The sequence below is a fragment of the Carassius gibelio genome, chromosome A2 (assembly GCF_023724105.1).
Source record: "Carassius gibelio isolate Cgi1373 ecotype wild population from Czech Republic chromosome A2, carGib1.2-hapl.c, whole genome shotgun sequence".
Taxonomy (NCBI): Eukaryota; Metazoa; Chordata; class Actinopteri; order Cypriniformes; family Cyprinidae; genus Carassius; species Carassius gibelio.
Genome location: NC_068372.1, coordinates 16914110 through 16937186, shown reverse-complemented (window position 1 = coordinate 16937186; position 23077 = coordinate 16914110). Strand labels below are relative to the sequence as shown.

The window sequence follows — 23077 nt, the reverse complement described above, 5'->3', positions numbered from 1 at the left end:
ATCGTCTTTTGATTTGTTCCCTTCGGCTCTTCGGTTGAAGTTGGTTTATGGTTGCTTACGGTAAAAGGGGCAGGATCAAGCTCACATGTGCTGTGGGACATGGCGCGGAATCTCCCCCTGACGGAGCGCTGCTGGAGCAGACTGGAGCAGGGATTGCCAAAGTTGTGTCTGGGGTGAAAGTGGAGCTCTGGAGTTTCTTTCAAGATCATTTTATTGCAGCGAGGTGAGTTTTTCATAGCGCATATAAGCTCTGTCTTTTGCCGTAGTTTGTGTTTGTGTGCCTTTTCCCAATTAAACGATGAAGATATGTTCATAACGGAGAGTTGCGTGCATTTTTGTGTCTGGATGGCGGTGACGCCGAGAGTCTGGGTTAGTTGGCCAAACAGGAGAAGAGACGGAAAACTTCAATATTCCACAGGAAAACTGTCAGTTTTGCATAGATTCTTCTTTAGAACCGTTATTTGCCCAAAGATGCGCAAAACTCGTCGTGCAACTTATAATGACTGACGCACTTTACGAGGAAATACACAGTATGACGTCTGCGTCGCTGAATTCCTACTTTGGAATTTTGGGGAGCTTGTGATGTTTTATTGATCCTTTTATGTAAGCGTTGCAATTTTATAAAAACGCCCAACTTTAGCTTTATTAAAAAGTATTTTGTTATATCCGTGAGTCTTGTTATCAATTTGCTCAAGTGAAATGTATTTGCTGCATTTCGCTGTGTTTTCTACATCATTGTCTTTACCTAGCGAATAGAATGTTCCAAAACAGGCAGTTGCTGGAATGATGTCGAATAATATGTGGCAAAGATTTCGGGAATGATGACTGATGATGTGAAGTGAAGGTGGTCAACTCCATCATGCCCTGGTATTCCAGACAGCCTATTCTTCAACAGCTGTGTCTGTTTCTGGAGGAAAACATCATGTGCTGTTGTCGTGTGCTGTAATACATTGTGCACAAAGGAGCTCGACTTGATACTTGTTTGTTTTTCTTTCGTTTTATTGTTTTGGTTTAACGCAACGCCGCGCATCGTTTTCCCAAACGTCAGAAAGAGTTGCTCTTTAGTGCTGGGAATTAAAGCGCTCTAATTAGGAGCTCCAGAAGAAGTCTTTAAAGGTCGCTTTTAATCTCTTGGATGATGTTGATTGTCACTGAAATGACGCTTTAAGGTAGTTTGTGCCATGAGTTCTGCTCTTGCCTGGATCCAGAGGGCTTATTGGAGAGAAAGAAGCACATTATCTGTGAGAGGAGAAATGTGATCTGCAGAAAATGATGTCAGGTTTGCATAGGCCAGCTGAGTGAGGGATTTCATAACTTTAAAAAGAGTAAATTATTGCACCATGTCATAAAAAAGTCAATGTTTTTTTAAATAAAATGTTGCATTCCTCACCTCCTTATCATCTGATGTCTACAAACTTCAAAAGCAGTGTTTCTCAAACAGGGACTACATGGGGCCAGTAGGCAAACTTCCAAGGAGGCCACAAGATTATAAAAAAACAAGCTATATAGAAAAATGTTATGTTTGTACAATATTTTTTTTTTCTAGAGCAGCATCAAACTATTTTCCAACTACTTCCTATCTTACACAATCCTCACTTACAATTTGTTCTGACCTGCTTGCTTTAGGTCCTGTTACTTCAATCCTGCATTTAATTTCTTTTTACCCACGAGACATTTTTTTCTTCTTCACTTGAACACAAAGCTGAAGCTTGTTTTAGTATTGTGTCAAAAAAACCACCACTGGAATTCAATCTATAAATAAAACATAGTGTTGCTGCATTTAATGCTTGTATTACGCAACACTCTGGAATGCTTGATTCTGATTGGTCAGTCGCAGCATTCAAAACACATATTTCTGACTAATGCCTTTTCCCCATGGCAACCACTGTGGAAACCTATATCCCTTCCGTAGCTGTGCTAATGTTCTGTCTCAGTCTCTACAAGCAAATATAACAATTTAAAATTCAATTGATATTTAATATGAATCTATTTATTCATTTTGCAAATAGCCATTCTTGCAAAAGAAACTCTTCTAGAAACCATTTTTGGGTTTATTCTACTACACGGAACGTATACCGTATACTATAGAACAATGACAAAAGTGAAAAGAAATGTGGCTGTTGAATATTAAATATATATTGAGGACTTTAGAGTCAAAAAGCTTGAGAATCGTCGTTCAAAAGTATGCACTAACTAGCAAAATGTGCAGAAAATAGCATTACAACTGTAGTTTTTCATGTATCCACAACCAGCATATATCTGAGACACTTTCAAAACAAAGAAGTTGTTTTATTTTTTGGCCAATTTCTGATGAATGGGCTTCGACAGCCATTGTTTCATCAGGTTCTGCGCTGAGAGTGCTGGCATGGGGAGTTAAACTCAGGACATTGGGCATAGCTGCAGGAATGTGCTCTTCCTTTGAGGTCACGGGGTTGTACCTGGTGAGCTGGAGGTCTGTTTCCCCAGGGGCACCTCAAATACTACACTCATAACCCCCCCACACACACACTTCCCCGTCATCCTGGGAGCAGCTGTGTGCTTTGATGTGTGCTGATGTTATGCAGTGCAGCGTGATAAAATCTGTTGTGATTGTTCCTAATTGCAGCGGAGAGTCCACCTTCTTGAGGACGTTTCCTGATTTTCTCTGACTGGTGCCCTTTGAAACAATTTCACATCTCTTAGTCACACTTGCTGGTCAGTAGACATTGTAAAATGTGAATTTGTTGCATCTTGTGCAGGTTCAGAGAGTTCTTCTATAGGAATGACTCTCTCTGTTTTATACTTTTCTCTCCATAACATCCAGTGAACTCAATGTCCTCCTTCATCTGCATTTATGTTTTTGAAAGGCAGTGATGTTTTTTTTGTTGAATCTGATTTTTCCTTTGACCTCATTAGGCAGAGAAATTCAGCATCTTTCCAACTGTTAAAGCAAGAAAGAACAAGTTTGTATCTGTGCATTAATCATTAGCGCTTGGGAAATATGCATGCAGTGATGATGTGGCCGTCAGCTGGTCCATGGATCAGGATCCTGCTGCTCATCTTGAATCAGCCAAACACAGTCGCATAGTTCTGAATAACTGTAAATGTTGTGTTATTATTTTTACGCTGCTGTATAGGCTCTTCTCCTGGTTTTGCAAGTTTGTTTGGCACAGTGCTGCTATGTTTGCATTCTGAGCTTCTCTATCTTCATGGTGATTTACTATTGTTGACAGTTGATTGAGATGGAGATAAAAGCGGCCTTTCAACTCCATTTCCCAACACTTTCTCTAGAGTTGCCTCTCCACCTAACTGTACACCCATCACTTTAGCCAGCATTGTAAGCGACAAGCATCGCATCTTTTGGAACAACCGGCTAGGGTTAAAAAGAATTTGAGATTGATATCTTTAGCTTAACACGTTGACAGGATCTTGTGCCTTAGTTGTCAGACAGTTTGCAAAGTCAAAACGACAGCATGGCAGCCATGCACGTTCAGACCAATGTCTTTTTCCATTGTGTGCAAATTTTACACATTTTTGGGGCTTATCTCATCACAACTATTGTGCTTTTAAAGGCATAGTTTACCTAAAAGAGAACCTTGTGTCATACTCACTCTCATGTTTTTCCAAACCTGTATGACTTTTTCTAATATTTAAGGGTGTTTTGTACCAATAATTTGCATCACATTTACCATTTCTTGGTGAAATTTCACTCATTTTCAAGTTGCTCATGTGAATTCTCTGCACTGACCAACAGAAAGCTTCTTGGCTTGAAAGTTACCTATTTGTGATTTGTTTATACATCGCTTCTCTATTATCATTAGAGAATTTAGATTTTTTGCCTGTGATTTCCACTGAAAATTCACTAATTTGACTGCATCTTTATTGACAGTTATTATTTGAGCAAAAACAGTTCCAACATTCTTTTAAAATTTCTCTCTTTGTATTCCAGTCATGAAAGTCATGCAGATTTGAAATGACATGAGTTTGAGAGATGGCTGTTGTGAGCTGGAAGATGGAAACTTCAGATGCAGCAGCAGCTCATTAATGATGCTTTTATTTGACTGGTACTGTTTGAGCCAGCAATGAGAGTTTGGCATATGATGCTATGTTTTATTGTGGTGCATTTATCAGCACTTCAGCCTTGCTAACTCCATCTGATCTGTTGTAATTCACACAATACATTCTTAGGGTCTGCAGTACGTATGCTCTGGGTGATCCCATCTCAAGCTGCCCTGTGCAAACACATGTCAACAGTGCCACTGTGCATATATTGTAGTCCCAGACTTCCTGTATTCTTATGGCCACCCACCCCCCTACCAGCAGGACCTTAGACCAACACCTCCCACAATCCCTCCATCTCACCAGGTCTTGTTAACCCATCCCCCTCCTCAAGCACTCCCCCTTAAAGTGTGTGAAATCTGGAGGCCTGATGGAAGATGAGGAATTTCACCCTTTGACCTCTGAGAGCGAGGGCTGGACGGGGGCTATCCATTCTTACTGCCTGGTGAATTTTTCCAGCTAATTCATATTTTTCTTTTGGATTAGTACTGCTGATCTCTCTTTGTCTGATAGCCATGTTTTGGATGTGTGAAAGTTACCAAAATAAGGTAAACCGAGAGGTCGTGGGAATGGCAGGCGTTGCTGCGAGGCCAGTGGCATCCCAGGTGGCACTGAAGGAATGCGTCACTGTTTAATTTTCACTTTCTACAGCATTCCAGAGTCAACATGGGGTCAAAGGGCTGCTCCTTATTATTCCTGTTGGGGACTTCCAGTTTTTTTGATTACATAAAATTATTTATAAGTAATACATTTTTCTGTTCTGTTCTGCAACTTATAGATTATATAATGATATAATAAATGGCTAGTATTGTCTAAATTAAAAATAAAGCAATAAAATGAATGAACGAATGCGTTTTAAATGTTGTATTTACATAAACATTGCATTTATTGCTGATATAAAATTTGATTTAGAAGATTGCACAAATTAAAATAATAGTAAAATCTAAAAATCAGTAAAATTTGTATTTTACATAAATATATACCACTTAAATATAAAATAAAGCAAAAGCGCCATTAGTTAAAAGTGAATATGTGATCCCTAATCTAAACTGTTATTAATTAAAACCATTAATATCAGTCGATAACTGTTATATGCATCCCTAAATTATTACGGAATGTTTACAAAGAACTAGGGAGCTCAGCTGATGCCAGTACCTTTCTGTCTGACATGCTGAGTTTGCCGAAATGTGTGTGAGGTGAAGTTGAGGAGCGGGACTGTGTTTGACCTTTTTTGGGATGTCTGCAGATGCTGAGCCACACAGGGCCGGCTGTGTTTTGGCGGCTAGCTGTTCTTTTCCCCAAATGACCCGGTGAGGAGCGATGAACGAGTTTCTGTTTAAAGGCTTTGTGTGCAGCGAGGAGGAAGTGGTTCTATTTGTTTAAACTGAGCTGCCCTCTTTGAGTGTGTTTAGCCATGTGGGACAAATGAGCAGAATCTGTCCCCCAATTTCAACACCCCCACACAATTCCCTGTATTCTTCTGACTGAAGTCATCACACCCCTTTCGACTGGGAGTTGGGGGATTCCTGAATGTTGTCCTGGGCATAAGATTTAGTTGTTTAAAAGTACTGATTCATTCAGCATTCAGGACCATAAAATGGCAATCCAAATGGAATCTGGGCCGAAAGTGGCCACATCCGCATTGAAGTGCAACCTTGTCTGGAAGATAGTGTGGGGACAGTTGCGGTCTTGGAAATACTTTGCTGTCATAGTAAACATGTATCCCATGTCTGTAAGGGGGTTAAAACGCAACTGATTGCATTGCATTTTTGCATTCAGCTCCTGAAGACATCCCAATAGAAAACCATTTTTTGCCTTATAATTTTCATCAAACTAAAGCATTTTATATAAATATATATAAATAATGTCATGTTCTAGTTTAGAAAAACAGACCTAGATGTTTGTAGTTAATTGGAACACTCCACTTTTTTGGACTCTCTAGAGTTAAACAGTGGAGTTTTACTGTTTGCGAATCCACTCAGTCGATCTCCGGGTCTGGCGGTATCACTTTTAGTTAAGCTTAGCAAAGATCATTGAATCTGATTAGACCGTTAGCGTCTCACTCAAAAACGAGAAAGAGTTTCTATATTTTTCCTGTTTAATAGACTCTTCTATTTTAGATTCTTCTGCAGTTACACTGAGTACTAAGACCGACGGAAAATGAAAAGTTGCTATTTTCTAGGCCGATATGTCTAGGAACTTTACTCCCCTTCTGGCATAATAATCAAGGAACTTTGCTGCCATTCCAGTGGTGCAGCAGGCGCAGTGATTTCACAATGAAGTTAGCTGGGGACTATTTTATTATAATTCCTAGCCATTTCGGCCTAGAAAATCGCAACTTTACATTTTCCGTCGGTCTTAGTCAAGTGTTAAATAGGAAAAATATTGAAACTCTGGTCATTTTTGAGTGAGATGCCAACGGATCATATTCAATGATCTAGGCAAGGCAAATTTATTTATATAGCACATTCAATACACAATGGTAATTCAAAGTGCTTTACATAAAAGAGACAATAATTTTTTTTTAAATAAAAAATCACAACAATAAAACAAGGAATTTAAAAACTTTTATAATGATTTAAAATTGATTTAAAAGGTTTAAAACAGTTAAGAATAGAAAATGATTATACATAAAATTAAGGCTGAACGATTAATTGCATTTGCGATAATATCGCGATATGAGAAAATGCGATTTTCTAATCGCAACGTGCGCGATTTGAGGTGGGCACGTGACGCGAGCGAAAGAGCGGAGAACTCGGCTGCAACAACTTTTCATCCTGTCAGTTCATCTTTAACCTGTAGCGCAATGGCCTCTGCCTCGACGGAACAGTCAGTAACTGACACAGCTGCGACTTTAATCTCAAAGAGGAACAGCACGTCGGTGGTGTGGAACTATTTTGGTTTCAAAAAAGAAGATGCTGCACAGCTTCAGGTGTTATGCAGAGCATGCCGTGCTCCCGTTGCGACTTCACGGGGTAATGCTGTGTTCACACCAAACGCGAATAGAGCGTCAAATTCGCGTCTACCGCGCCTAGTTTGCGGCTTGACCATTTTGAGATCATTCGCTTCATTCGCGCGAGTAATTCGCTTGATTCGCGCGTGAAATTAACTTCACAACAGACGCGAATTCGCGTCATGGGGGGGCTTCTGCCAGCTGAGTCCACGGAGCATTTTCAACCGCCATTTTTATTCGGATAATTTTCAAAATATTACTGTTATTGTGTCATGAAATGTAGTTTTAAAAGTATTTCAGGCGAGAATGTAGTTGTTTTAAACTCAAATATGCGGTTTATTTATAATGACAGCGTCTATTTAAAAAATGTGTTTCGCCGAGCTCAGAGATGAGCTCCATGCGATCAGCGGGAGCTCCGTCATCATGTATCCGCCGAGAGTAGCCTTTCCTCGGCTAGATTTTCTGACATTTGCCGCTGGCTCTGATGTCTCTTTAGTGGTTCAAGATAAAATATAATTCGTTTGGGGTAAAATGAAACGTTTCTTATCTTTGGCCTTTATTCAATTTATCTATTAATATGTTTTATATATATACATAGGTCCTTTTTATTAAAACGGTGGAGTTTTTTGCTAGCACTACAGATATGTGGTCAAGCCGCACAGCTGAGCCTTACCAGAGTACCTGTACCTGCCACAAGCGCTCCCTCAGAGCGTCTTTTTAGCACAGGAGGGAATATTGTGACTTGCACTCGCTCATCCTTGAAGCCAGCAAAAGTCAATATTCTGGTTTTCTTAGCAAAAAACCTGTGAGCCACTGAGAACAAAACTGTTGGATCATTATAGCTGGCAGTGCCATACTCGTAGTGAACTTTAGTCTGTGTGGTGTGTTATTGTTGTGTACTTGATAAGTGAGGTTGATCTATTCCAAATTATAATATTCAAATAGTTTTTGTCTAATTTAAAAGTGCATTTCTCCATTTTTTTATTTATAACTTTATTTATTTTGATTTTACTAAATATTTTCAAAGCAAATGCTGTTGCAGTTGTGTGAAATGTTACTGACTTTGGAGCAGTAAGATAATTATTATTTTTAATTATTTTTTTCTTCAGACTGTAAATTTTGCACACAGTGTTTACAAAGTGCGCATACCTTTGTTTAAATTATTGAAATGCACAGTGGCAAAGCCATAGATGTTTCTGTAACGAGCAGTTCAATAAAAATGTCATTTATTTCAAGTCATACATGTTTTAATTTAATTATAACAAATAGGCCCAGCCTATGGGAAAGAACATTTCACACAAAATGCATCTAATATTGTGTTGGTCATATTTAAATAATTCATTACGTTTTGTTGGGGAAAAAAGAGGATAAAAAAAATTTTTACAAAACAAATCGCATATTAAATCGCAATCGCAATATTGGGGAAAAAAATCGCAATTAGATTATTTTCCCAAATCGTTCAGCCTTACATAAAATATAGTTAATTCAGGACATTGTACAGTGCTCAGTACATGCACAGCTAAACAGATGAGTTCTGAGTCTACATTTAAATGTGACTAATGTTTTAGCACATCTGATCTCTTCTGTGCTATGCTAAGCTAAGCTAAAAGTGCTACCGCCAGACCTGGAGATCGGCTGAATGGATTAGAAAACGGTAAAACTCAACTATATAACTCTAAAAACTCTATTTTCATAAAAGTGGAGTGTTCCTTTAACCTGTTAAATGTCACCCCGTCCCGTATACGGGACGCCTACGTTGACTATACTATATTACAATCAAATCTAATCTAATCTTGACAAACTATATATCGTTGGAAAGGTCTAAGACTCCCAAATATATATTTTACCAATATTTTTTGTTAAAAATTATGTAGGAAAAGTAATAGATGAATTTATGACAAGAGTGCACCCTCAGAAATCTACATTACAAAAGGAGCTTTTACCTTTGTTTAAAAAAAAGACTTCCTCGTTGCCTTTAGAAATCATCAGAAGTTATATATCACTTGAAAACATAAAATCTCAAAATTCATCCTTCAAAACCCATTTTAAAATCAGACATTGCATTACCATGTAAATGGTAAATCAAAATCATGCTACAAAATGTTTTCAGTCATAAATTATAAAAATGTAGGTTTGTATCATGCACATTCATGTCTATCTTCAAAAACATGAGTGACAGTTAACAGGTTAAATATTCAGTAATACATTTGGTTGTGTATTTGGACAGATGACAATAGCTTGCTTGACTATGTAAAAAAACCCATTGTAGCTTAGGTTGATTATAACTTCCCAAGCAAATGTACTGACTGCTGTGGATTCATACACTGATCTCCCTCAGACCGAACTGAACTCTTTTTCTAAGCTGCAGCAAAAAACAAAAACAAAAACAGAAAAAAAAGGAAAACAGAAAAATCTTGAAGCACAGCCATGGGTATAGAGTGAGTCATTTTCATGTGTTTGTGGGAGTTAGGCTGCTTCCTCTCAGCTTGGTCTAAACACAAGTTCAGCGTGCCAAAAAAAAGTTCAGGAGAGCTGAGATCTGCAAGCTGTGTGGTGACCTGGCTGTTTACACTCTTAGTAGTGAGGTGCATATTGGATGTATTTTAGACATTACTGTTTTTTCCTGTTTGTGGACAGACTGAGTCACCAACAAGTCTAGACCGTCCCACTACAAGAGCCACTGAGGGAATCTATCTAAACTTCATTCATTAACGTCACACACCAAACAGCATGATCCACTAAATCTATATATAATAACAGGTTATTAATTAATTACACTATTACTATTTACAACATTTATTTACTAAAGAAGTTTAAAACGTCACACTAAAGGGATAGTTCACCCAAAAATCACATCTGTCTCACTCTTAGGATTCCAAAACTGTATGACATTCTTTGGTCAGTGGAACACATGAAAAATAATATTTTGAAGACTCCTTTTGTGCATAAAATGAAAGTCAGTGTGGCTCAAAACAAAACAACATTGGCCCTCATTGACATTTATTGGACAGAAATTGTAACCAACCCCCCCTCAAGTATACAAATATACTTGTTGATATTTTGAATGATCTTTAATTTTAATATTTTCAATTTATTTAAAGTTTTTGGAATTTTGTTATGTGCTTTTGAAATTAGTATTATTTTTTTTTAAATTCTATTTAGTGTAATTTTTGTGCTTAGAACAATATTTTAATTAGTTGCTAAGGCAACATTTGTAATATTAAAGTATAGTTTTTAGTTAACAATAACAACACTGTGAATAATTGACAATGATTGTGACTTGATTTGACTTGACATAACAAAATGAATTGGTCTTTGACAATGTTTATAAAACCAACTTAATGTAATAATTGATGTGAATAATTAAGTCTTCACGTCAGAAACTTGTGAAAATGTCTGACACCCATAACCACATTCTATTTTTACGAACCTTTCCAAGTGATCATTATCATGTTGTCATATTACATAAAAACTGTGACATTGCAGTTCAATAACAGTGTGCTGTGTAGGCAGACGGGCAGATGTGCTTGTGTTACTCTGTGGGAAAGCGTTTCTGCAGAAATAAGCCTCTTCCCTCCTCTCTGTCCTCCTGCATTAACAGCTACGTGGCAGTCACACGTCGGTCAGGGACTTTTACTGAATTTTACTGCCTCCTGGACTTCTGCCTAGTCCACATCCAGATGGTTGGATGAGTTTTCTCTCTCTCTCCTGCTCTCTTTGGCAGTGTCGAGGCTCCTTTAGTCTCCTTGCTGCTGAAAGATAGACTGACTGTTTCATCTTTTCAAACTTTTTTTATTTTTATTTTTTTTATTAAAATATCTCTATAGTTCCTTTCCTTCCTGACTTGGATGACTGACTAATGTGGGACTTTTGGAGTACTAGTTCCTCGTCATTAGTTTGGCATTATCTCTTTTTTAATGGCTTTTGAAAATGGCTTCAAATCTGGCCTCTTTTTTTATTGAGCAACAGGACATTTGAGACATGAAAACTTCAAATATTAATAAATAAATAAAAAAATTTCCCAGTCGTTGCTTGCCAATTTGCGACAGGCCAAGATCTTTCATAGTTAATCACATAAATATTGTAACATGGACAAACAAAGCTTTTAATTGTTCTTGTGCATAAAATAACTTTATGTGGCTCTTGTGCATAGATTATTGAATTTAGGTCTGTTTTCAATGCTAAAGTCCGGTTCACGTCAAAAATTATAACTGTAAAGTTTTCATAATAATTTCTGAAATGTTCTGGAAACATAATTGTCATATTTCTATGAGAATAGAAAAGTTACCACAACTAATGACATAGAGAAACAATATTATAGGAATCATTTTCAGAATATTTTTTTTTCCAGCTGATGAATGATTAATCATTGACAGCCAATCAGAATCAACCTGACCTTAATAACGCGCTTGAGCAGCGGCAACATAATTGCAGGGCATGCATAGAATTGTCCTTTGGTGTGGACACCAATATTAGGGGTGTAACGCTACGTGTATTCGTACCGGACCGTTTCGGTACAGGGCTTTCGGTATGATGTACGTGTGTACCGAATGACCGAATGTAATATTTTGTGTGCGGAACATAGGTAAATTTTCGTGTTTCCCAACGAACATATTAAGTGGCGGAAGTCTCTGCGTTCATGGCAAATCCCGCCCTGCAGCTGATTCTAAGGTTTTCAAAAGGCATCACGCGACTTTGAACATCACTACAACTAGGAAAAAAACGATTGTAATTCAAACGCAGCTCGCGTCGGCATTTAAACATACCTTTGAGCAGGTCTAAAAAATGAAACCGTTGATGCGGCACTTTACACTTTGGAAAAGTTATATATACATTTTAAATATGAGCAGGCATACAAGCTGGAATTGGTAATGCTGCACTGTAATTATGGTTATTTATTTATATTTTTCATTATATTTTATTATATGATATTGGTTTGGAACTGAGAGTATTTTATTTAGTGGAGAACTTTGCAGCAGTATTTTATTTCTTATTCTTTTTTATTTTATATATATTTTATTAAAAAGTGTAAACAAATTGTTAAAAAAGTTTATAGTAATAAACAACCTGCAGTTTAATGTTTGCATTTCTTTCCCGTACTGTACTGAAAATGAACCGAACCGTGACTTTAAAACTGAGGTACGTACCGAACTGTGATTTTTGCATACCGTTACACCCCTAACTAATATAGTTATTGTTATAATTGTCCTTACCAGTTATCTGAAAGACCTTACTTTGATATTAGTCTACAAAACTCAACATGAAGTAGTTTTCTATTTAGTTAAAGAACTGTTGGCAGTTGAAGCTAAGATGCATCAGAAATTTCACCATGTTTCCCTCATTAGAAACTGGAGCTACTTTTCACCCCTCTGGTTTTAGGAAGCCAGTTTAGTTTAGTCTAAAATGGTCTGAGGTAACCATTGGTGATAATGTTGCTGTATGGTAGGCAGAAAGAATGAGAAAGTACAATTGGTCCATTCCTGTCTTCCTGCCAAAATTGCCTCAAAGCATATTCATGCTGCAGTTCCAAAAGGCCTGTCTGATTACCCTCTGAAAGAATGGCATTGTTCGGGGTGTTCAGGGCGTTCAGGGCCTCATTTTAATATAATGGCTATAGGCCAGAGGAGATTTTTCCTTTCCCATAAAGGCGATTTGCCTGGCACACAGACTTTGAAACCATGGTGTGTGTTCGTTTGGCCGATCTTCACTGTGTGGATGCTGGATTCTGTGACTTCAGGTTTGTCCAGTGGATCCGGCTTTCATTATCATCGAATGTGTGAGGCTTCTTGATCAGTACACAGAACTATTAACCTTAATGTCTAACGTAGGCTCCTTTGCAGGACTTCAGGGATCAGTAAAATGGATTTGCATTGTTGTGAGACCCTTGAGACCCCCCAAAAATAATCCTGTCTAGAATCCAGTTAGCTTATATGTGCAATAACCAGTATAAAATGTAGTGTAGAAAGAAATAGGATTGGCATAAAACATGATCAGCCTAGTGGCGCTCAACACCAAATCTCAGGCCTACACAAGAGCCTGGGGTTTTTATGACCTCAGAGGAATGTATAAACACTGAAAATTCCAACCCATGAAGAATGTAAATGTAAATGTTAAAGAAGTCTTTTATCATAGATTTAGGTCTTGATGCTGGCTCACTAACTCAACATTTCAATACAGATGTTGAAAAAAGCCTGAAGTGTTTGATAGAGACAAGTTAGGTTGAATTATTACTTCACAAGCTGGAAATTTGAAATCATTGGTGTTGCTGTTGCCATCACTAGGCAAAGTCCTCTCCTCTGAGGAAATTCACTGAACAAAGGAGTGTTTGGAGGCAAAAGGGAGATGTCGGGGTGGGGGAAACTCCTGAATGACGTGTTGTGGAGCGAGTCCTCTCCTCAACTGTCTGAAACAGAGAGTGCAGTGTTACTGCAGTCTGCACCACCCATAATACTCACTGTGTGCTTCTATACATGTTGATTATTTTGATAACCTGTTGAAAACGAGGCTAGTGCAACAGCATCGTTTCTTCCCCTGGAGTTTCCACCTTGATTTCTATCTCACAGATTCCAAACACAAACCAGGTTAATTTGACTAGCAGATCTTGAACTGCACCTGCAGAGGAAACATCTGACTGGACAGTTGGCAGCTGGTCTTTTCCAACAAATACCTGATCCTTAATGCAATGCATCTGTTTGACACAGGACGTAAAGCAGGCTCAAGTTTTTAATTATTATTTTTTTAAAGACGGTTGTGTATTATTGTTAACACACACACACACACACACACACACACACAGTGCTCACAGTGTGTGTGTGTGTTCACTACTTTGTATGTGCACATGGATGGGTTAAATGCAGAGCACAAATGCTGAGTATGGGTCACTCTTCATACTCGGCCAAATGTCACGTCACTTCACTTCACTCAGGTGAGCCTGACTTGTAAGTAGGGCTGCACGATATTGGGAAAAAATGACATTGCGATATTTTATTTTTCTGCGATTATATATTGCGATATTTTTTTCTTACAAACAAAAATGGGGTGAGCACACTTACATTCTCATTTTAAATGATTTAAACATCGACACCATCGTGTCAATTGATTAATATGCGCGAGGGAGAGAGAGCAAGACAGCGCTCGTGTTGTTTGAAGACGGCTCCCTCTCTCTGTCTCTCTCTCACGCGCGCTCTCTGTCTCTCTCACGCGCGCTCTCGCTCTCTGCCCTGTTAAACTTGCATGTGTTTTTCAGTCTTGTCAATGATAAACTTTCACTCTATGATGGTTAAGCTGTGCAATTAATCCGCGAATCACATTCGTCAAGGGCCGGGGAGCAGCTGACCCGTACAGTTAATGAATAACAGATCAACTACGACAGCCTACATCGCACATCCTGTGATGTGACTATCGTGGATTCGTACATCGCGATATCGATGCTTAAACGACACATCGTGCAGGCCTACTTGTAAGCAAGAGTGACCTGTCTGTTTCTTTGCTAATCCATTTGCTAAACTATTAGATATGGAGTTGTTGGTGGGATCTGACCCGCACTGCTATAACAGTATGCAGTAATTTTTGAATGAGCAAAGGTAAATGCTCTGTTCCATTATGTTGTCATAAGTGTAAAATTTAAAAAATTGACTGAATAAATAAGCTTTCCATTGGTGCAAGTTTTGTTATGATAGGACAATATTTGTCCGAGATATAACTATTTGAATATCTGGAATCTGAGGGTGCAAAAAAAAAAATCGCCGTTAAAGTTGTCCAAATTAAGTTCTTAGCAATACATATTATTAATAATAAAAAAAAAGTTTTAATTTATTTACAGTAGGAAATTTACAAAATATATTAATAGAATATGAACATGAACTTTTAATTTCTTAATTTCTTTTGGGCATAAAATAAAAATCAATAATTTTGACCCATACAATGTATGTTTGGCTTTTGCTACAAATATACCCGAGCAACTTAAGACTGGTTTTGTGGTCCAGGGTCACATATGGCCGAACTATAGTTAAATCCTTTTGTTTTTGATGGTGTGCGTGCATGAGGTGTGATGGCAGTTCACACATTCTTTTACCATCTGCAGTCTCCAGATGTGTAAGGGGGTCACGAGGATGGAAACTACACTCTAAAAAATGCTGGGTTGTTTCAACCCAACTTTGGATCAAATATGGATTAACCCAACTTTTGGGTTAAACATTTTATTAAAAAATTTAACCCAATGGTTGGGTTAGTCCATATTTGACAACCCTGCATTTGGGCTTCGTTTTACTGTAAACACAGACCCAATCTGGTTTTGATCCAGCACATAACCGTGTCTGTCACCGGAGTCAGACGTAATGAGAATAAGGTGTCGTGAAGGGAGATTCTGTCAGATGGGCTGTAAAACCAGCATTGATGTTCGTGCTTTGGGATTTTGCATGCAGCATCTGCTCCGCTTGTTTACCAGAAGAGATGTGAAGTAGAACCTTTTTTGCTGATGTTCCAAAGCAGCTGGCTATAGTGGCCCTCCCAACAAAAACTGCAGTAAATCTCAGTGTTTGTGTGTGTGTGGAATTACCGCACACAGAATACCCAAAAGGATCATGTGCAGTTTGCCTGGTTTCTCTAATTTGAGGCTGAATCAATGCCCAGACTTGTTGCAAGCTCTCTTTACTGACCACTGCCATGGGAGCAAGCCGTGCTCCGAGGAGACCTTTGCAACGATGTGGCCTGGTCCAGACGCACTGACTCCTCTCTCACATGGGAAATGATGCATGATGCAGATCAAGCCAACTTGATTGCTTTCCCACAAAGCTGAGGTTCAGTGGCATGATCTCAAAAACCCATTGCCCCATTGGAAGTTGTGAGTGGGTGATTATGCCTGGAAGTGTTGTGTGCTCTGCTGACAGCATGTAAATAATGCCCTGGCGCTGTCTCTCTCCTGTAATGGCTTTCAAAGCAGCTGCCGAATTCTCTCATTCACTGTACCGTGCCAACCTCACCCTCACTCTCTCAACACATGGAAAACGCCTCTCTCACACACCGTACTTAACAGAATATTCTGGGTTCAATAGAAGTTAAGCTGAATCAACAACACTTGTGTATGATGTTGATTACCACACAAAATAATTCTAATTTCTCACGTAAGGTAGAAGTTTAGCATTTTACAGGGGATGTAAATGTGGCTCAGTGAAGGATTTGAAAACAAAAAAGTGAAGCTTTGAAGAATGTTGGTAACCAAACTGTTGCTGGAAGACCATTGACTTCCGTAGGAGGAAGAAGTCATGTTATCAATATTATGAGGACGTTTTCAATAAGATTTAGAACATGCATTTATCATCCAACAATTACCCCCACACACCTTTAGGTAATCGATAGTTGTATAGGATAAACAACCAAAAACAGGTCAAACATTAAAGCATAAAAGAATACACTATCCCTACTTGCAAATGTATCAAAAATAGATTTATTCACGATTCGTTCCTATGATCTTCATCAGTCATATATGACAGGTTTCTGGAATTTAATTCTTTTTTGCTTTTAAAACATGAATTTCTAAAATTAATAGGAGGAATTTTTATTTCATGCCGACTTAATTGAATAGCTGTCTGTTGTTTTTCTGTCTCTATTTCAGTGTCTCTCTCACTTGTTTGCACTGGTCCTGGAAGTACTGTTGGAAAAACTGAATGTTGTGTGCAACTTGGGATATTGGCTTCTCAAACTCATACTTGGGTCCTCTGACAACATTTTTTTCCCATAAACAAACCACAGCTGCCATCATTTTGGCCTCTTTAATGGATTTAATTCTGTGGACCTCTAGAAATGTAGATCCGCCTACTCAACCCAACTGGCGTTGTTTTCATGGACCAGTTGCTCGGGCGGAAGCTGCTGCCAGCTGATGTTCCACCAGTTCGGGGGAGAGCACGTTCTCTCCAAAAATATGCCTTTGAAAACTTTTGGGAACATTGGCTTGGTTGCCTTTATGAGGCTGGAGGAATTTTTCTACTGCTTCACTATGGTTGTGTGGAATGTGAACATCAGTTTTTGATTAGGGCTAAGAGACTGACAGGGTTTGAGATTTCAGTCTTTGTTTTCCCGGGAAAACAGAGTGGAAGAGAGACAACGATGACTGTTGTGCATCCCTTTCGTGATGTTGGAGTAAAACTTGTAGATTTAGACGAAAAAGAAAGAAAAGAAAACTGCTGATCCTGCCAAATTTTTCAGGGCCAGGTCTGGACACGTCAGAACTCAAGAACTTGTGATATTTGTCTTCTGGAAGCCAGGTGAGGGTTGTCTGCTCTGAGGTGCTACTCTGGAATGAGAAGGTCTTTTACTGAAATTTTCAGTGAAATGTCAATAGCATCCAGGACAGCCTCATGTGGTATTTCGCTTGCATTTTGCTTCTGCACTCTCTTTTCTTATTAAGGGCTCTTGAGGTGCTCTTGTGTTCAATCAGCCTTATGAAAACGCTAATGTCCTAGGCTGGCTCCAAGCACAGGGAAGCCTTTGTTCCTGACAACTCCCCAGTGCAACAAGCTAAGTCTGTGAGACAGACAGACCTCCTCTCTTCAAGATTTTAGAGTAAAGTGTCTTGTTTATCTGAAGTGGCGTACGTGCCGTTAGCATTGTCAAAACATAGTGAGATGAGGTCTCGGGTAATTATTGACAGAACATAACTTCAATGGCTGTTTGATTAGCCTTAGAGAGAGGTCATTAAAATGTTTGCCAAATCGTAGAGAGCAAGTCAGATAATGCTTGAGGCTGTATGAACTCTGAGGGTCTCTTCACTCAGCAATATAAGAGGTTGGGTCAGTGAAATATTTTTATTTATTTACATAATACATTTTTATCCGGAAAGATTTTCTGAAAAATGTACAAAGTTATAAAAATATTTATTTTAAATCGTATTCATATTTGAAAACCCTTTTTTTCCTGCGAAGTCAGATTTAGTTTTAATACAGAAATTGACATTCTTTATATAATAGGTGTAGACGTGTGCATAATCTGCGTTCTTTTATAAATTTAAAAGAAAAAGTGGAGAAAAGGAGGGCCTTTGATCTGGTTGCAGGTGGCTGAAGGAGTGCACCAGGAAGCCTCCCATTTTTTCATTGTTGTGTGCGAAGCTTCTTTTTTCCCCTCCCTGGCAATAAGGATGAATGTGGACAGTGAGTTTCCTTGGACTCCCCCCTCTCAAGTGTGGGTATAAAAAATCCTCTACATCCTCCCTGCCTCACCTCTCCTCCCCAAGTATCCCATTTCTAGGAAAACCTTGACCTGGGGCTGCAGCTTTTCCAGGAGGGAGACCAGTCGAGACATGACTTAGCAGCGGGGGGAGGTCTTTCTTTTTCTCTGTAGTGGAGAGATTTTATAGCAGAGAGGAATTTCTGTGCTGCCAAGGCTCCTCTGCATAAACGGCATGTCATTACTTCAATTACAGGGAGCAGATAAACTCCGCTCCACTCCGCTCCGTGTGGGCCGCCCTAAAATAAACTCTCAGATAGTCTCTCTTTGTCACTCTCTTGTATGAAGTAAACTGTGCTGTGTGTGTGGTCCGTACTGTGTCCATGTTTTTCAGTTTAGGTGGGCAGGTAGCACGCTGAACGTGCACCTCGCGGTGCATTATGCAGGTATGCACGTGTCCGCACTCAGTGTCTGAACCTGTTGAACTCTCTGGCTCAGTCTGAATGGGCACACTCATTTAGCTCAGTCCTGCTCCTGAGATCTTATTATACATCTTCATCGCTGCTCAACTGAGCCTCTCTGTTAAAGCTAACAGAAGTCTCCTGCATTCCTCCCAACCCCCCCAACACTCACCCTCGCCCCACCTCACCCACAGCCGCCTGCACAAAGGTGCTCCATTCTGGGGACAGGCTTTCTGTTCCTCTCTTTACAATACTTATTGTTGGGTGCAGGGAGCTTAGTGGGAGGCATGCAAGAGCTGGTTTCCCACAATATTTGAGTACCCTTCTGACTTCCAGAAAAGATGTGGCCAGACTAAGGTTGAGCTGGGGGAAGGTTTGCTCCGGTGCCACCATCATTGAGCTATTGGCCATTTTAGGACATCAAGGTGGTTGATTGACTAGTTTAAAGTGCCCCTATTATGGATTATGAATTTTTACTAAATTACCCTTAATGCAGTGTGTACCACAGCTCCAAGTAAATGAAAACATCCTGCAAATTTTTTAATCTAAAAGTGCACTGTGTATGAAGTTATTGTCTTTAAAAAAAAAAAAAAAAAAAAGAGTTGACTCCGAGTCATGAAAACGAATTGTTTTTATAACGAATCTTTAGCTTGTTTCAAGGTGACGTTAAAATGAAACATTAGCATATTTATGCCTGCCCACTTGTTAGGCGCACAAATCCGGGAAAACGTGAACCTCTCCTCTCTCAAACACCATAGCGGATTCCTGTGGAGAAGACCTGTGAGGGTAAATCCATTAGGGTGCAGTTAGGGTATGTCGAAAAACTCCTATTTTCTCCTCCAACTTCAAAATCATCCTGCATCGCTGCAGAAGCAACGACCCAGTGTTTACAAAGTGAACATGCAATGAGGGTCAAACACCCATTACCAAAAAAAAAAAAAAGTGTTGGGGGTTTTTAGACATACCCTGTGTCTTGAACCGTTGTACACAGAGTACGCATGCGCGTTGTAAAGCTAGACAAGACAAGCATGTGGTTAAAAAGTGTTTATATATATATAATTTTTTTTTTTTTTTTTTCATTTCGCTATATAATTTGTGCCTGATAAATTCTTTGCGACTGAAGAAAGGGAGACATGAACATCCTGGATGACATGGGGGTCATTGGGGAGTAAATTATAAGGAAATTTTATTCTGGAAGTGGAGTAACTCTTTTAAAAATCTGTTGCTGTCATGTATTCTGTACTGTAGCATGAAAAATACATAGGTCTCCATCTAACAGCAATATATGTTCACTTGCAATTGTCTAGAAATGTATCGATGAATAGTGAATGTTTGTTGTTGTTATTACTTGTAACTTAGTTCTGATTAAGAATAGAACAATACGTTGGTGTACAGACTGCAATGCTTTATCAATACGTTTCTGCATTAGGCTAACGAATATATCGTGGCTGTTTGGGTGTTTACCACCAAGCATTGGGCTAGTAATGGTGATGGGCGTTCTGTTATTGACCTGCTCTGCACACAGTAGACCAATCACTACAGACTGCACTACAGACCAATCACCAAAGTTTACCGTCATGCAATGGAGGGTTTGGAAAAATGTATCAATCGGGAGTAATTGAGCAAAAAGGAAAAAAATAAATGCATGTTTATTTATTTTTCATTAAGAAAATGAAAGTGTTTTTTGACCTTGCGTGCATGTCTGCCTGTTATTGGGGACTCCCAAAACAAAATATGAACCTTTCATTACCCATAATAAATTATTCTTATTATTATATTTTTATAGTGTATGTAAGGGATGGGAATCAAAAAGAATCGAACTATTACAATTATCCATATTTACATTATCTTAAGAATAAATATTTAGGGAGTAAAATAACATGCATTTCCAGTGCCAAATGAGACATTTCCAAAAAAAATTCTTCCAGAAATGTCTTCCCTTTCTTTTTATATTCCTCCACATCCTTAAACTGTGAAGCTCATGTGGATGCTGGAGGTGCCCTAATCCCATTTTAGCTTTTCTCTTATACGATTTCCTGTCGCTTTTTACTGTGGTTTAAAAATGGCAAGAGCCCTAAAATTACAGTAGTAGTAGAACCCCTGTAGTAGTTGATAGTAGGCTTATGATATGCAGATATCACACTCTTAGTGCACTTTCAAACTAAAAGTGGGATCATGATTTTGAATAGAAATATTACCAAACATTAAAATTAGACACTTTGACGATGTGCCAATGTTAACAGTAAAAAGAAAAGAATGATCCAACCACATGTCGGCGCACGTGATTAACCGCTCACGTGTGACGTGCTCTGTGAAAGATTTGAATATATCACCAGGTTAAATTCACACAGAATTCGCTTTTGTGTTGACAAAGACGGGATGCGGGCAGTGGAATAGGAAAAAAATTCAGGACGATGGGGGTTGAACTTCTTTTTAACTTGAGCACTTTAGAATGCCGTTTCATGCATAAGACATGACAAACACATCCATGATTACATAGAAAAAACTGGAAAAGCAGTGCAATCGAATGCAAACCTGTAAAGAACTACTACTATATGTATGACATTTCATCTTTGTATCATAGTGACATCAGGCAGGAAAGCTGCTGGTGCACTTGGAATGAAAGTGAATTAAAGGAAAATTAAAATTAATTTAAAGGTAAATTAAAGGAATTAAAGATATATTTTTTTTAGTTAGAGGGTTAATAAAGAAAATAGTGTCTTGAATCTTGCTGTAGTTACTTTTTCAAGTCGATTAAGATCATATTTTTTTGCCAAATTGCTCAGTCCTATCTAATATCTTGCGTTCCTTATTTGTTAGTCAGTTTGGATAAAATAATTTGCAGAATGATTAAATGTAATTAGTGGTTGACCGATATGTGTTATTTGACAGCCGATGCCGATGCCGATATCTTGGTGATGCCGATAATATGATTTTTACAATTATTATTATTAATATTTAAGAAATTTGAAATCATTTGACATTGGATTGAAACATAAATGTTTAAAAGAAACATGCTTATACTTTAGATGACAGTATTTTTCACTAATAAATTAATATATAATAAAAAGAAAATGAAAAAGAAAATAAACACTGTAACCAACAGCGCACTCAGTATTCTGGGAAGTTTGTGTGCATTGGGAATCATATTTTTCAAATAACGCCAGGGTAACCCTCATTTTTCATGCAGCACACAGTGAAAATGACATGAATATGACAGTTGAGTTGGCAAATGCATAAAGTGCAGTATAATTTGAAATCATGAGTTTATAGTTTAAAGCATTCAATTCACACGGATTGACCATCACACAAGAACACGTGATCGTGCTGGATAAAAATGCACCCTTCACAAGATCACACAGCTGAATTCGACTAAGTTTGCAAGTTTTGTGAAATTAAATGTTCATTAATCATTTACAGATTTGTTTTAATGATATAAATGCATATTTTGCTTAATGCTGATGGATGAATTTCTATTACTAATAATATAAAAGCAATCGTTATAATATTTTTTGTATAGATTAATTCCATCGTTTAACCATTCCAATTATTAGTCAGTTTTCTATGTGTATTAGACAGAACTGTTAACGATGATGGTAAACAAGAGGGAGAATGTAAGCACTGTGTGTTCAGGCGCTGCTGTTCTCAGCGCTGTCAAAATAAAAGTCCCACCTCGAACAAAACGGCCAAGCAGAAAAACTTATCGTCCAGTGCCGATATTTGAAAATTTTTAAATATCAGCCCATATATCGGTCTTTGCGATTATATCGATCAACCACTAAATGTAAATATTTTAAGGGGCCCCGAGCTCCATCACCTCTCTCTTTGTCTATGGGTCAAGTATGAGGCAGGTACTTTGCTGATGAGATGTTTTGGGGTGCATTAATAGTTGTGGTTTCTTTCTGGTCTCCAGTATGTGATGTACATAGTGTGTGAGTTTGCTCCAAACATGCTGGTGGTCAGCACTGAACTTCCTGTTTGTGCCATGCCGTCTTCCTTTAGAGTTGGATCTTAAGCCTTATACAGCACCCGTGCCACTTTTCTCGTCTGGTGATTTTGGTAACACTTATCGCTAAGATCATATAATATCGTATCATACATCTCACAAACAAAAGACTTGTTAAATACATCTTGACATGTTAGCCCATTACAGAATTCATCCTTTTCCTCAAGCTGAGCATTGAACTTCAGCGTGACCTGGAATAAGGTAGGTCGTTGCTTAAAGTGCTTAAAGAGATGCTGTTGCCATGAGAGACGGCCGTTTCCATGGTGTCACCGATTGGTTCTGTGAAAACATCAGTTGTGAACCCGATTGCCTGAGGTGTACTGCTGGGAAATTCCTTTCAGCATATGCATACATAAAACCTCCTATGGAAGCATCCCACCAATAAAAAACAACCATGCATTTTAGATTTATGCTTTACCTGTTTTCAGCAACAACTTACTATTGGTATTTGCTATTTAG

The 23077-nt window shown here is 38.4% G+C and overlaps 1 protein-coding gene across 2 annotated transcripts in view; it reads left to right on the top strand.

Moving 5' to 3' along the window:
* Nucleotides 1-33: 33 nt before the first annotated feature.
* LOC128028986 (fibronectin type III domain-containing protein 3B) overlaps nt 34-23077 on the top strand; it is a 124510-nt gene continuing 101466 nt past the window's right edge. For both annotated transcript variants that reach the window (XM_052616414.1, XM_052616422.1), the window contains exon 1: nt 34-223. The gene's annotated coding sequence lies outside the window, so the exon portion shown is untranslated. The remainder of the gene's footprint in view (nt 224-23077) is intronic.